The sequence below is a fragment of the Cibotium barometz genome, chromosome 20 (genome assembly GCF_041138505.1).
Source record: "Cibotium barometz isolate CiBa-2024 chromosome 20, ASM4113850v1, whole genome shotgun sequence".
Classification (NCBI taxonomy): domain Eukaryota; kingdom Viridiplantae; phylum Streptophyta; class Polypodiopsida; order Cyatheales; family Cibotiaceae; genus Cibotium; species Cibotium barometz.
This window is the reverse complement of record NC_141065.1, coordinates 13,705,154-13,720,697: the sequence shown is the minus strand read 5'-3', so window position 1 is coordinate 13,720,697 and position 15,544 is coordinate 13,705,154. Positions and strand designations below refer to the sequence as shown.

Below are 15,544 nucleotides of genomic sequence, written 5' to 3'. Positions count from 1 at the left end.
TCAGTAGATTGGAGTTTGCATGTCAAATGTACATGCAATGCTTAGATGCATATTGCACAATCAAAGTTGGTGGTATTGATCATAAGGTGAGACAATTGTCATACAATGACCTGTTGAAAGAATTTATGCTCTCGTATAATGAAATGGCTTGTACTAAGTATATGTTTAATTCTTTTCTTATCTTTAGGTGGATGTTGTGGTTTTATGCCTTCTTCATCGGCGGGCTGGTATGTCTTGTGTTTGTAATCCTGGAAATGCTTCCGTGGTTGGTACCAAATTGGGCATTGCTTTTGGAAGTAGTTTGTTTCATCATTATTTACCAACAAGTGAGCAGACTATAAAACATGGAGAGAGTATTCCATGGAGAGGTGCATTGGAGAAGGCTCCATGCATGATGTTGTACTTCTTGGAGTTCTTGTGTCCAATTTCTGGACATGTGGTGGACTTAGGTGCTGGGACTGGTTCTATGCAAAAAGCATGCGTGCATTCTGGGAGAGCATGCTTATCTATTGAGAATGATCCTGACATTTGCAATTCTATATTGCAACCATTTTTGGATGGACAGAAAGGAAAGGGAAATGTGTTAAGCAACTATGGGACTCTAAATGATTCCGAAGATGTGGAAATGGTTGTTAATCTTCCAGACGACTAGTAAGTATGTTACTCTCGTGTTTAATCTTTTTAAACGTATTTGTTGGTTGGAGAATATTATTATCAATGAGGCATTGATATTGATTGATCTATTTTAGCTTTTTGCCTTCTTATGCAGGTGCTATGGCTGAGATGATGTGTAATGACATTGCATTCAATGCTCCCATCAAAGAGAGAAGGCATCGTCGCAATATCTATGTGGATGACATTAGTAAAGAAGATTGAGTCTAGTGATTTGACATGAGTTTTTCCCTTCAAGCATTGAGTCTAGTGATTTGACATGAGTATTTCCCTTCAAGCAATTCATTTTGCTTGTGATGCCCTAGTATTGAACATGCATAACTTTTGTGGTGTCTTACACCTATTTCATTTGCTAGAGATGTAGTAATCATATTGAAGAACTATTAGTACATCATGTGAGTACCCACCATGAATATTAATCTCAATATCGCATATTCAATTGTGAGCATGTTGGTTTCATAAAACTTTTTCTATTTGCTAGAGATGTGATAATCATGTCATATCTTAATTAAGGTTTGCATGTCAAAACTATGAGTTGTGTACAAATGATCATCATGGTGAATTGAATCTTGAAGTATCTCCTTGCAACTAATAAATGTTTCGGCATAGATGCATGCAAATTTGCACCCTAAATTCTTCACCATGTTACTTGCAATCATTTCATCATCACTATCTATCATGGTAGTATGAATGATGGATGATGTAGGTGGAGGGTGTTGAAATGAAGTAGACATGAAAAGTAGTTTTGTGAATAAAGGGATCTTATAAGCCCTAAATACTATTGGAAAGAAATGTAATTAAATGTATATAGCCTCTTTGTAGGGTAGTTTTATGAGTAAAGGGTGTGTGATGTTATGATAAAATTGTCTACGAAATCACAATATAGGCCATGCTCAGAAAAATGTGCTCAGACCAAGACGCTCAGAGAAAAGACATACCCTATTATCGTGAACTCGTAATGTGCATACCATGTATTAAAATCTATCTTAGGAATATTATGATATGATAACATCCTAAGTTTATGTCAATCTTTATAAATATCCGGCCTTTAATGTGCATGTATTAAAATGTATCTTAGGAATATTATGATATGAGAACATCCTAAGTTTAAGTCAATCTTTATAAATATCTAACCTTTATGCGATCAATCTAACAGCACATTCTAGGAGTAAGATGTCGATTCTTAACAGTAAGCCAATTTAACCCTGAATAAACAATCTCATAGTCCCATCATTCTTCTTCTGAAAGAGAACGAGCACCACATAGCAAGGGGATACAAATGGGCCAAACAAAGCTCTCCTCAAACAGTTATCTTGATTATTCCCCGAGCTCGGTTGCTTTCGGAATAGCCATCTTATAAGCTATAGATTCACTATTGTTGGGCTCCAAGAATGAACTCTTTCTCATGATCCACCTCACGAGTCGAGGGTATTGTAGTTAAATCTACGTCACAGCATATACTCACTTATAAGATGGCTATTCCTCGAGCTCGGTTGCTTTCGGAATAGCCATCTTATAAGCTATAGATTCACTATTGTTGGGCTCCAAGAATGAACTCTTTCTCATGATCCACCTCATGAGTCGAGGGATCTACGTCACAGCATATACTCACTTAGCCAACATGGTTCCCTTGTAACTCTTTATTTGCAGGATGGCTTGCTTCTGCTGGAGTCCTTTCAATAACTTTACTGCCTTTAGAGGTTGCGGGGTGGGTGTTCAAACTACTCCAGTTCCTTTCATCTTTTTCACATGAAGATCCATGAAGGAAATGGTGCCTTTGTGATAACATTTGGCTAGGTTCCCATCCAAGAAAAACTGAATTACATCCATCTTTTGGCACGTAACTTCCACTAGCCAATTCCACTCGCATTGATCTACCCTTGCTTCTGGTCGATTACTAATTTATGCAACATCCAAGTGAACTGAATGAACGAATGACCATTTGTTGAATCAACAAAAAGCTTAAAATTCTTACCTCAGAAATCGGATGGGGTGTAACTTAGTGAGAATCGTTGGTTCCGACCTTGGTGCTCCACTCTATTGAACAAATTCTACCTCTTCCTTCTTCCTCTAGGGTCAGCTGTTATAATGGCATTAGAATATTGCTAAGACTGGGCTAAAACTTGCCTCCTTTGACTTGTCAAGCAAGTTCTATGGTGGAGACCCTTGCATAATTGATTTAGACTGGGGATTCTGAAGTAGAAAGAGTTGGAAAGGAACATCAGTCGGTGCATTGGGACAACCATTTATCAAATGTCCTAGTAGCTGACTAAAACACTTCATACTCCTTCCTGAGCTAAAACTGCAAATCCAAAGGCATTCTAGCGAAAGAATCGTGTCCACTGTGCCCACTCGCTTTTCGTACTTGGCTCTGATCTTGTCCCCTATTTCTCTTTGAATTTAGCATACTACAATTAGATGGGAGCTCTCTTTGGGAGGGGGCAAAAAGGGCTTTTTTAAACTACACGGTCTCCTTAGATAGAAATACATGTATAAAATCCTTAGCCACCACCATCGTATTTTGATGAGGAGGATATATGGTCCACATACAACAACTTTGTTGACCCACTTTGCTCAAATGCGTTGACACAGAAGATTCGGCATTGTTCGCATTCATGGGATGAGTCTTCTTTTGGTGACTTGTACGAGTGTCTGACACTCTTAAGCCGCCATGACTATGTTCTTCTTAATATTGTAGACTACATCGGCGCACAGATCTAGATGATGATGATGTATCTTATATAAACTCATACACATGATGATCTATTACACACACACACACATACCATGATATTGATGTACCGACACACACACGTGCACATGATGATACATACACATATATTTGCGCATGATGATATGGACACTGATGCTGATGTATGTGTGTGATAGCGATGTGTGTGAGCTAAATCATGTGGGCAGGGATGATGGCATCAAGCATTACGAGTGTTCATATATCTAGGCCTACCTTCTCATCATCCAATACATGACTTGGATCTGGAAGATACTTCTTCTTTCTTCAAATGAGCTCGCATGAAAATACATTGTGGATATTCAAGTATGGACAAGGAAATAAAAGTTCACAAGCTCAATCTCCAACTTTCCTCCTATTCATGCACAGTCTATAACTCATACACATGATGATCTATTACACACACACACATACCCTGATATTGATGTACCGACACACACACGTGCACATGATGATACATACACATATATTTGCGCATGATGATATGGACATTGATGCTGACGTATGTGTGTGATAGCGATGTGTGTGAGCTAGATCATGTGTGTAGGGATGATGACATCAAGCATTACGAGTGTTCATATATCTAGGCCTACCTTCTCATCATCCAATACATGACTTGGATCTGGAACATACTTCTTCTTTCTTCAAATGAGTTTGCATGAAAATACATTGTGGATCTTCAAGTATGGACGAGGGAATAAAAGTTAACAAGCTCAATCTCCAACTTTCCTCCTATTCATGCACAGTCTATAACTTAATCTCCAACTTTCCTCATATTTGTGTACGGTTTACAATATCTGGGCAAAAACTTCTTGTACTTTACCCCAAGGAGAGGGAACTTCTCTAGTTGGGTCATATACCAAGGAAGACCATATCACCTTCATCAAATTCTCTAGTAGTCTACTTGAGATCAACACGCTACTTTTTTCTATCTTGAGTAGCTTTGATATCCTTTTTTATATTCCGCATTGAACGATCCACTTTATCTATTTGCTTCAAGACTTCCACTCTCACTAGTGGGTCGAACCAAATCAATGGTGTTGCACAATCTACTATGAGATGCATCGCAAAAAATTCTACCGAATGTAGAGAATTCATCCATGTCTTGGGTTCCCATCCATGGAATGCTCAAAGAATGTCTTTGATTACCCTCTCTACCTAATCATCGGTTTCTAGATAGTACCAGAATCTAGGAGCTACAGCTTGCATTTATTCCAAGAGCGAGGGCATGAATTCAGCACCCTGATCACTAACTATCCTTGTAAAGTAAAATCTGAATATATCCTTTCGAAAAACTTTTAGCAAACACCAAGAGCAGTATAAGTCTTTTTCAATAGAATCGAATGAGCAACCTTCGTCAAGCGATCTACCACATGGCTAAGATGGAATCATGTCTTGCATCGACTGAAGAAAAATCTAATGATGGAATCCATGCTTATGTATTCTAATTGTATATGTGAAATAGGATGCACGTTTCTTGGCGTTTTTGTCATTTCACCTTTGCAAGGCTAAAAGAAATGCTTCTTTGTAGTAGCCACCATGACGGTCTTCACTTAGCCGGGGCATGTATCACAAGCTTTCTTTAGAATCCTCTTATTAAGATCTCTATCTTGAAAAACACATGACCGATTATTGAAGTACAAGCATCCACCTCTAACATGAATCCATGAATTTTCTTTACTTCTAGGGTTGCCTTACTTTTGCGTGGTTAAGCAATATGATAATAGGGATAAAGAACTTATCTAATCCAATCTCTTCCTTAATCTCAACGTGCAAGTAAGAAGGCCTTCCTACCTAATATATCTGTGACCTTCTCGCATCTAAAACACTTCATACTTCTTCCTGAGCTAAAACTGCAAATCCAAAGGCATTCTAGCGAAAGAATCATGTCCACTGTGCCCACTAGCTTTTCATACTTGGCTCCGATCTTGTCCCCTATTTCTCTTTGAATTTGGCATACTAGAATTAGATGGAGCTCTCTTTGGGAGGGGTCAAAAAGGGCTTTTTTAAACTACACGGTCTCCTTAGATAGAAATACATGCATAAAATCCTCAGCCACCACCATCGTATTTTGATGAGGAGGATATATGGTCCACATATAGCAACTTCGTTGACCCACTCTACTCGAATGCGTTGACAAAAAAGGTTCAGCATTGTTTGCATTCATGGGATGAGTCTTCTTTTGGTGACTTTTACGAGTGTCTGACACTTTTAAGCCGCCATGACTATGTTCTTCTTAATACTGTAGACTACATCGGCGCACGGATCTAGATGATGATGATGTATCTTATATAAACTCACACATGATGATCTATTACACACACACAAACCATGATATTGATGTACCGACACACACACGTGCACATGATGATACATACACATATATTTGCGCATGATGATATGGACACTGATACTGACGTATGTGTGTGATAGCGATGTGTGTGAGCTAGATCATGTGGGCATGATCTCGAGGGGGCAGGGATGATGGCATCAAGCATTACGAGTGTTCATATATCTAGGCCTACCTTCTCATCATCCAATACATGACTTGGATCTGGAACATACTTCTTCTTTCTTCAAATGAGCTCGCATGAAAATACATTATGGATCTTCAAGTATGGAGGAGGGAATAAAAGTTCACAAGCTCAATCTCCAACTTTCCTCATATTCATGCACAGTCTATAACTTAATCTCCAACTTTCCTCATATTTGTGTAGGGTTTACAATATCTCGGTGAAAACTTCTTGTACTTTTCCCCAAGGAGAGGGAACTTCTCTGGTTAGGTCTATTGAAATATATAAGTGAATAGGGTGTGTGCGGGAACAAGCCCTTGGTTAGAGGCTGTAAAAGAGGAGATGTAATTGTGAAGGAACCTGTGAAAAGGTGAGAAGAATCTACTGTGAGAGAATAAAGGGTAGCATGAGAGAATTTAGGAGTGTGGAGTTATTCTGGGAGATATTCAGGGAAAAGAGAAGAGGTGGAGAGAATCAGGCAAGAGGTGGAGATATTCTAGGAGTGAATCATGGAGAAATCAATGGGATCTGATGCTTGATGTAAACTCTATAAATTGAGACATAGCCCTAATGAGAATTTGCTGGTTTTTGAGTATCCATGCCTACATTAATCTATTTGCTAATTATCCACTAATTATATCTTAATTATTTGTTAATCACTTTGTTAATGATGTTGATTCTAGTGTTTGATCCACCATAGCTCATCATTATGCTCAAATTTCAACATGGTATCAAAGCCATGCCAAGAATCCATCAGGTTTATGAGCCCATTAGTTAATTAATCAAGATTGGAGATAATTAGAAAATAATCCAATTTTTAGTTATTTTTCACTTCACCCCTTCACCCCCAGTCAATGGAGGACTCCATTCAGCTTGCACACTCACAATTAGGGCAAAAGCTTCTAACCATAGCCAGCTAACATCATTGGGCTCCAACCTATGCAAAAAATGCAGCAAACCGTCAATGCATTCAGGAGCATTTTGCGTTTTTTCCAGCGCAGGCTTTTCTGATAGATTTGCAGATCTTATGCTCATCAAATCAAATTGCTTCAATTCCTCTTAGCACCGGGGGTTTTCAAGCATGCTCTATAAGCTGGTGAAGACAGAATTTAGTTTCATCAAGTCTATAGTGAGATCCAAACTCTTCATCAAATCTGCAGGTGACTTTGGTAAAACAGAGGTTAAGCTTTCAATATTTGGTCAAATCTTGTGTTTCTTGGCTTAATCCTCTACTAGACTCATTACTGTTGATGCCTTTGAAATAATTTGAGCTCATTTGAAGTGTAAAGCACCAGATCAGGACTCCCCGCATACTCTGTTTTTTGCACTATATTTTAGTGCAATTGAGGGTTCAAATTATCCATTAGGTATCTAATACAGATCCCTATAGCTTCAGATTGCAAATCGGAGTTGGTTTGATACTCCAACCATCCTGTACAAATTGGTTACCCTTGATTTAGTGTAATTTCTGGTGATTTTATGCTGATAAATTTGTTGTAATCATCTATTAAACACCAGATTGCGTTGTAAAAGGGTAGACACTGCCCTTGAATCTTGAAATTGGATCAAGAGGTAAGACCCCCTTCATGTCACCATGAGTTCAGCACAGGAAATAACCAAATTTAATGGGGAACAGTTTTATACATGGCAGACAAAAACCATGTATTTGCTGATGAGGAAAAATCTGTGGGGATTAGTTGAAGGGAGAGATGAATGCCCAGAGAGAGGGGAAAATGAGTGGAAGAGCAGGAATGAAAAAGCATTGGGACTTATTGCACTCAGTTTAAATGATGAAATCATTCATCACATCACAGGAATACAATGGGCAAAAGATGCATGGGATGAACTCAATAAATTATTTGGTGCACAAGCAAAAAATTCAAAGATAAATTTGTTAATGCAATTCTACAAATTGGACATGAAGGAAAGTGAACCTTTAATCACACGAACAAATATAAAAGCATTAAGCAACAACTAGCAGCTATTGGCAAAAAGGTAGAAGATGATGAAGCATTAGTTGTACTTCTGAAGAGTGTGGACAAAGGAGATTATGAAAACATTGTAGCAACACTAAAGAATGTACCTGAATTGAAGCTACAAGAGATAGAAGCAGCTCTACTAGAGCAAGAGAGCAGAGGCAAAGAGAAGAAAGGGCTCGACTCAACAGCAGGAGAAGAAAAAGCATTCTTCACCTGAGGAGGATTCTCTCGAGGACGAGGATGAGGAAGAGGCAGAGTAGGAGGAAGGACCTTCACTTGCCACAAATGTGGAAAGCCAGGACACATGGTGAGAGACTGCTACAGCAAACCCAGTGAAAAAAGAACGACATCGGCAAACTTCATGGAGGCTCCAAAGGAAGTGGAGTCGGATCATCTTTCTTAGAGAGAGAGAGAGAGAGACCCCACAACCCAATGTAACCTGCCCCAATAAAGTAAAACCACCTCTGAGCCATCGAGTGTCTGACACTCTTAAGCCGCCATGACTATGTTCTTCTTAATACTATAGACTACATTGGCGCACGGATCTAGATGATGATGATTGTGAGATCTGTCTGTCCCCTCCGCGCGTCGGACTCCCGGTAGCTGAAACAGCGGAAGCAGCCCCCTCATGTGCGGGGCAGGGTTTCTCACTCGGGGCCTCGCCCTCGAATGTCCGGGCATGAGACTAGGCTGGTGGTCACTCCAAAAACCAAAACCGGGAAAAATTCCCATCCCCGAAAAGCAGGGACGCTTCCACCTTTATGGAAAATTTTTTTAAACGAATTTTTCTAACGTGATCAATTCTAAGCTATCCTTCAACTGAATAAACCAGATAGAAGGAAACTATCTCTGATATAATTTGATCATTTCAGTAAATTTAATGCTTTTTTCCTGATCCAGGTCAGGCACAGCCGTTGATCCACTTATTGAAAAATTTATCAGGGAATTGTCTAACTACTCGAATCTTAGCGTAGTCCTAAGATTTTACAGTTTGATTATTAAAACTCCACTGATTATTAAAACTCCACTGATTCCAGCCTAACCCCATCCGGCCCATGGGTTAGCCACCACCCTACCACTGGAATCGGTGGAACCAAACAAGTACTCACCCACCCATAATTGAATTGCCTTTCTTAACTTTAGCTTTAGAAAACAGATACGCACACACTCCTCTGTATTAAAACTTTAATAAAAACAATCCTTGATAAACAATTTACGGGTTATACATGTCATACTTCAAAATTTCCATTGAGTCTTTTTTTCTCAACAAAACAGTATCACTCTAGACTCTCTGTTGAGGCCAGCGAGTCAACAATGAGATCGAGTGATAGATTATAAAAAACATAGGTCCATCATATATTATCTTCCTCGACATACGCATGGATGTCCTCGGCACTGCGAGCCCATGCATCGCCTGGTCAGAAGGATCCTCCTTAGGTGTCCTGGCACTTCACTGAGGGACCGCTTCGTCGGCCCTCGTCCATCGTATCGGAAGCGCACCATTTTAACCATACTGAGGCTGGTCAAGTCCTCGGCGGCAGGTTTTGCCGCGTGAGCTGTCTTTCGAACACTCCCCGCCCGCGAGCTATTACAACTTCCCTTAGATAAACATATATGCCAAATGCTCCCTCCAGCATTCTGGCGTAAGACAGTCTTTTAAGAAGGCAGGGTTTCTATGCAAGTTTACAGTGTTGATTTTCATTTGAATACCATGAGTATATCGTAAATCTGAATCTCAATACATCTAGATCCAGTTTTCAATTCCAAAAAGAATTCTTAAAATTCTGTTAACTTGATTCTCAAATCAAATCATAAGTCTTAACTTAGTTTCAGATTCGGTGGATGATTTGAGTACATTTTCCCTGAACTGGGCACATCGTCATTGATTGAAGGAATTAGGTCTTGGTCTCAATAGACTGAGTCGGATTTTAGGTCTGGAAAGGTTCTTCCTAAAATTATCTTTCTCGAAGATACTATCTCAATTTCTTTTTTCCTAAGTTTCCTTTCGACGAATATTTGTTTACAGATTTCAAAAAAAACATGGATTTCTTGAGGGATATTCATTTACGTCGATCTCCGATTAAATTTTATCTTTTATGCATTCTTCTATGCATTAAAATCAATTATGATAAAAATAACACTTTTATAATAAAATTTTCTTTATGCATATTCCTATGTGCATAAAAATAAAAATGATAAAAGGAACACTTTTGATATAAAAATTTATCTTTTATGCATAATCCTATGCATGAAAATAAAAATGATAAAAGTAACACTTTTGATATAAAAATTTATCTTTTATGCATACTCCTATGCATAAAAATAAAAATGATAAGAATAACACTTTTGATATAAAAATTTATCTTCATGCATACTCCTATGCATGAAAATAAAAATGATAAAAGTAACACTTTTGATATAAAAATTTATCTTTATGCATACTCCTATGCATGAAAATAAAAATGATAAAAGTAACACTTTTGATATAAAAATTTATCATTATGCATATGCCTATGCATGAAAATAAAAATGATAAAAGTAACACTTTTGATATAAAAATTTATCATTATGTATACTCCTATGCATGAAAATAAAAAATGATAAAAATAATACTTTTGATATAAAAATTTATCTTTATGCATACTCCTATGCATGAAAATAAAAATGATAAAAGTAACACTTTTGATATAAAAATTTATCATTATGCGTACTCCTATGAATGAAAATAAAAATGATAAAAGTAACACTTTTGATATAAAAATTTATCATTATGCATACTCCTATTCATGAAAATAAAAATGATAAAAGTAACACTTTTGATATAAAAATTTATCATTATGCATACTCCTATGCATGAAAATAAAAAATGATAAAAATAACACTTTTAATCTAAAAATTTATCTTTATGCATACTCCTATGCATGAAAATAAAAATGATAAAAGTAACACTTTTGATATAAAAATTTATCATTATGCATACTCCTATGCATGAAAATAAAAGTGATAAAAGTTAACACTTTTGATATAAAAATTTATCATTATGCATACTCCTGTGCATGAAAATAAAAATGATAAAAGTAACACTTTTGATATAAAAATTTATCTTCATGCATACTCCTATGCATGAAAATAAAATGATAAAAGTAACACTTTTGATATAAAAATTTATCATTATGCATACTCCTATGTATGAAAATAAAAATGATAAAAGTAACACTTTTGATATAAAAATTTATCATTATGCATACTCCTATGTATGAAAATAAAAATGATAAAAGTAACACTTTTGATATAAAAATTTATCTTCATGCATACTCCTATGCATGAAAAAAATTTTAAAAATGATAAAAATAACACTTTTGATATAAAAACTTATCATTATGCATACTCCTATGCATGAAAATAAAAATGATAAAAGTAACACTTTTGATATAAAAATTTATCTTTATGCATACTCCTATGCATGAAAAAAAATAAAAATGATAAAAATAACACGTTTGATATAAAAATTTATCATTATACATACTCCTATGCATGAAAATAAAAATGATAAAAGTAACACTTTTGATATAAAAATTTATCATTATGCATACTCCTATGCATGAAAATGATACTTGGAATATAGAAACCCTAAAGATTATAATAAAAGAAGAATTTTATTTCACTAATTTCAACAAATTTTGCCATAACCTCCTTTGTATGGCTGATCATTTTTCAACTTTCTAAGTCTTAAAAAATTTAGCTAGACGTATTAGATTTATCCTAAAGTAAACAATTTTCCTCTTAATTAAAACAACATTATAAAAAACTTGACAATTTATCATTAACCATTTACCAAGGATAGAGAATGGTTGATTTTGCTAGAGAAGAGAGGGGAATGCCTTTCTATAATGAGCCATAACATTTTTAGAGAAGACATAAAGCATAAAAATCATTTAAACCATTAAAACCATGAAATAATTGAAAAAAAAAAAGAAGAGTCACCAACTTACTAAAGACTTTAATAGCTTTCCTTTGGCTTGAGGGTTTGAGGGTTCAACTCTTGATTGAACAAGAGTGGCCACCTATCTTTGGAAGAGGGAAATGTCAAAAAACTAGTGAATTATTAATGAATTCACAGTTCTTGGCTTGGGTGGAATAGAGTAACAGTGCATAAACACTATTTGGCAGACCATTGAAATGGGATATTCTTTTTGAGAAGGTTAGTCAGGGGGGAAGCTATGAGAGCATACTTTGGTATAAAAATTCTATACCAACCAGTCAATCCCAAGAATCCTCTGACTTCTTTCACTGTCTTTGGTTCAGGCCAATCTATGATAGCTTAGATTTTTGCGGAATCTGGAGAAATTCCATCTTTGGATACCAGAAAGCCCAAGTATTCAACGTGATCGGCAGAGAAAGTGCATTTTCTCTTTTTGGCAAAGAGTTGATGCTTCCTTAGAATCTCAAGAACTTTTCAGACATGAGTCTCATGGTCAGCTGCATTCCTTGAGTAAATCAGAATGTCATCAAAGAAAACTAGAACAAAATCATCCAAGTATTCTTTGAGGATGTCCTGCATTAGTCGATTGAATGTAGCTGGGGCATTAGTTAATCCGAACGGCATGACAGTAAATTCATAATGCCCATAGCGAGTATTGATGGCTATTTTTGGTATATCTAGATCATTGATCCTGATCTGGTAATACTCGGATTTGAGATCTATTTTTGTGAAGATCTGGGCTCCATTTCACCTGTCCAAAAGCTCATCAATCCTTGGGATATTCTTAACTGTCAGCTGATTTAGACCTCTGTAGTCCACACAGAGTCTAAGCGTTCCATCTTTCTTTTTCTGAAAGAGAACTGGTGCACCCCAAGGTGAAACACTGGGTCTTACAAACCCTTGTTCTAATAGCTGCCTAAGCTGTTCCTTGAGTTCAATGGCTTCAGGAACTGGCATTTTGTATGAGCGTAGGGCTACTGGATGAGCTCCCGGGGTCAATTCAATCACATGATCTACTTCCCGAATTGGAGGCATTTCAGTTAGCTCTGCTGGGAATAGATCATCAAATTCACTTAACCATTTTGGTTCTTTAGCTTTAAGCTTTGAGTCTACTGGGTTCATTTTGACAACATAAATTTGCTGCTTCTTCCTAAGTCCTTTCAATAACCTAGAAGCTTTTACTAACTGAAGGTCTGGGGATCCGGAAACTCCAGTTCCATGGACTTTGTTCTCGTGAAGGTCATGGAAGGAAATGGTTCCATTGTGACAGTGTATGTCAGCTTGATTTTTGTGGAGCCAATCCATTCCAAGGATGCCATCAAAAACCCCTAGAGAGGTAAGACTTTGAATGACAGTCGGTTAAATTACCATCTAGATTGAACTGGACAAGATTTATCTCATGGTGAGTGAAAAGAGTCTTCCCACTGGCCAATTCAACTTGCATAGGTTTCCTTGATTTCTATTCTAAGACTAGCTTACGCAAGCATCCAGGGGAAATGAATGAGAACTGCCTGAATCAATTAAAAGCTTAAAAGGCTTACCCTGATACTCTGCTGGAGTATGGATGACGGTTAGGCCCTTGATTTTCAATTGCAGCATAGATCTGCCCCTTTTTCTCTTCTACTATATCTGAAATTGTGACTGCTCTGGCTGTTGCAGTCTGAGGTAGAACTCTTTCTCTTTGGTTGCCCCAATTCTGGGAAGGAGTTCTGAGATTACTCTGGATAGAGGCAGATGGCTGAGCTAGAGTTCTTCAGGGGTTTCCTTGGCTTGGGCGAGACAGACCCTGATTAGACTGGAATGAAGGGGTTGGTTTCTGAATTCGAGGTCCTTGACTTCCCTGTCCTCTTAACATGGCAAGAGTCGGGCAGTCTTTTAACTGGTGAACAAAACCCTGGCATCCAAAACATCAGTTTTTAGTTCTGAGCTCATCCTTCTGATTTTTTGAAAGAGGTGGGGTTCCTGAGAAAGTACTTTGGGGAAAGGGTCTTCCTTCACTTCTGAATCTTCTTGCACCTTGATTCAGATTCAGGCCTTGCTGTCTCTTTGGGGGTGGAGAGTTTAAAGTACTTCCCCGGGCTTGGAATCTTTTGAAGTTAGAGGATGTAGGTTTTGGTGGGACCTTTAGTACAAAGGCTTTGGCAAAATCTTTTGCCATTCTTATTGCTTCGGCCATGGACACCGGCTTGGCATTTTTGACCAGTGTGTCCAAGGGTTCGTTCATTCCTCGAATGAACCTGGCCATGAGTTGCTCTTCATCAAGAGAGTAGAAGAGCAAAGGCCTGGTGGTATTCCTCGATGGTTTGGCTCTCTTGCTTTAGTTCTAAGAATTCATTCATTTTGGTTTCTAAAAATCCAGGAGGACAAAATCTCTTTCTTAGATAGGTTTTTAGATCATTCCAGGACTGAGTATTTCTATCCAGATGGTTGGTGTCACAGTGGTTCCTCCATGCTACCCTGGCTGTTTCCACTATTTTCAGCCGGGCAAGAGCCATTTTGCTTCGCATATTGTAGCCTGTGACATCAAAATACTCTTCCATGGCTTCCACCCATTTCTCCACAGCCTCGCCCAGGTTCTCCCCTTCTCCTTTGAAGGGTCCTGGCTGTGTCCTATGAAGAGCCTTGTGAACATCAAGGTCAAGTTCGTCATCTTCAGAGATAGGGTTTGTCTGACGACCACGGTTTCCTCGTCTCATGATTCTACCAAAATTTTATATATTATTAACTTTTTATTTTGATATTATCCACGAGATCCTAGGACTTAAGAGTTTCGGAAAACAATTTCTTAAACAAGACAATGATCTCATTGGAGGTCTATGACATATGTCCGATAATGGATTTTTTTTCTTTATTAGATCGTCTATAAATAATCACTTATACAACAGGGAATTTTTCTTCAGAAAACATTCTTATATAAAAAGTTGCAAAATATACATAGAGCAGCTTGGCTCCAAAATTTAAAATCTCCTCGAGAGATGCATAAGAGGACCGTACTGGGCCATAGTCATATCCTGTTACATAAGTTCTCTAACTCCGAAGGGAGCTATTATTTTCTCCTTAGGGATAAATTGACTAAGGAGTCTATAAATTTGGCATGAAAGTCTGAAATTCCGAGGTGTTGAATGATATATAATGACACCATGTGTCATTTTTAGCTTTAACAGAATCATAGCCAATGAGAGATTCTCCCACAACATTGCACGACGGTCGCAAGGGGCATGGACATATTGCCTTGCAAACCACTTATGTAGTCTCGCCACTGGGTTAGGAAAATATAACTCCTCAAAATGGCATGCGAGTCTTGCTCGGCTTATTCAAGTAGAAGAAGAAGAGATGAGATGCTCAAAGGCGACGAACGCAGTCATATCTTGAGACTAGGTGAGGTCGGAAATACCAGATAAATAGGAGACTTCCATCTATAAAAACAATTTCTTTGATTAAAAATTCTTCCTTAAAGAAGCCTACGGAATGAAATACATTAAGAAAAAAATGCTTTTTCTAAGTTCTTATTTATCAATTTTAGATAAGAATTTATTTATCCTTATTAGCTTTCAACTTGGCTCTGATACCAACTGTGAGATCCCTCTGCCCCCTCTGCGCGCTGGACTCCCGGTAGCTAAAACAGCGGAAGCAGCCCCCTCATGCGCGG

The 15,544-nt window shown here is 37.6% G+C and overlaps 1 long non-coding RNA gene across 2 annotated transcripts; it reads left to right on the top strand.

Annotated features, from left to right (window-relative positions):
- Positions 1-232: 232 nt before the first annotated feature.
- LOC147627549 (uncharacterized) lies at positions 233-1,105 on the top strand. 2 transcript variants are annotated; one of them, XR_015268376.1, is made up of 2 exons: positions 233-651; positions 770-1,105. It is a non-coding gene; the product is annotated as an uncharacterized LOC147627549 (long non-coding RNA). The 2 variants fall into 2 exon arrangements; XR_015268377.1 differs by having other exon boundaries at positions 750-1,105.
- The last annotated feature ends 14,439 nt before the right edge of the window (positions 1,106-15,544 follow it).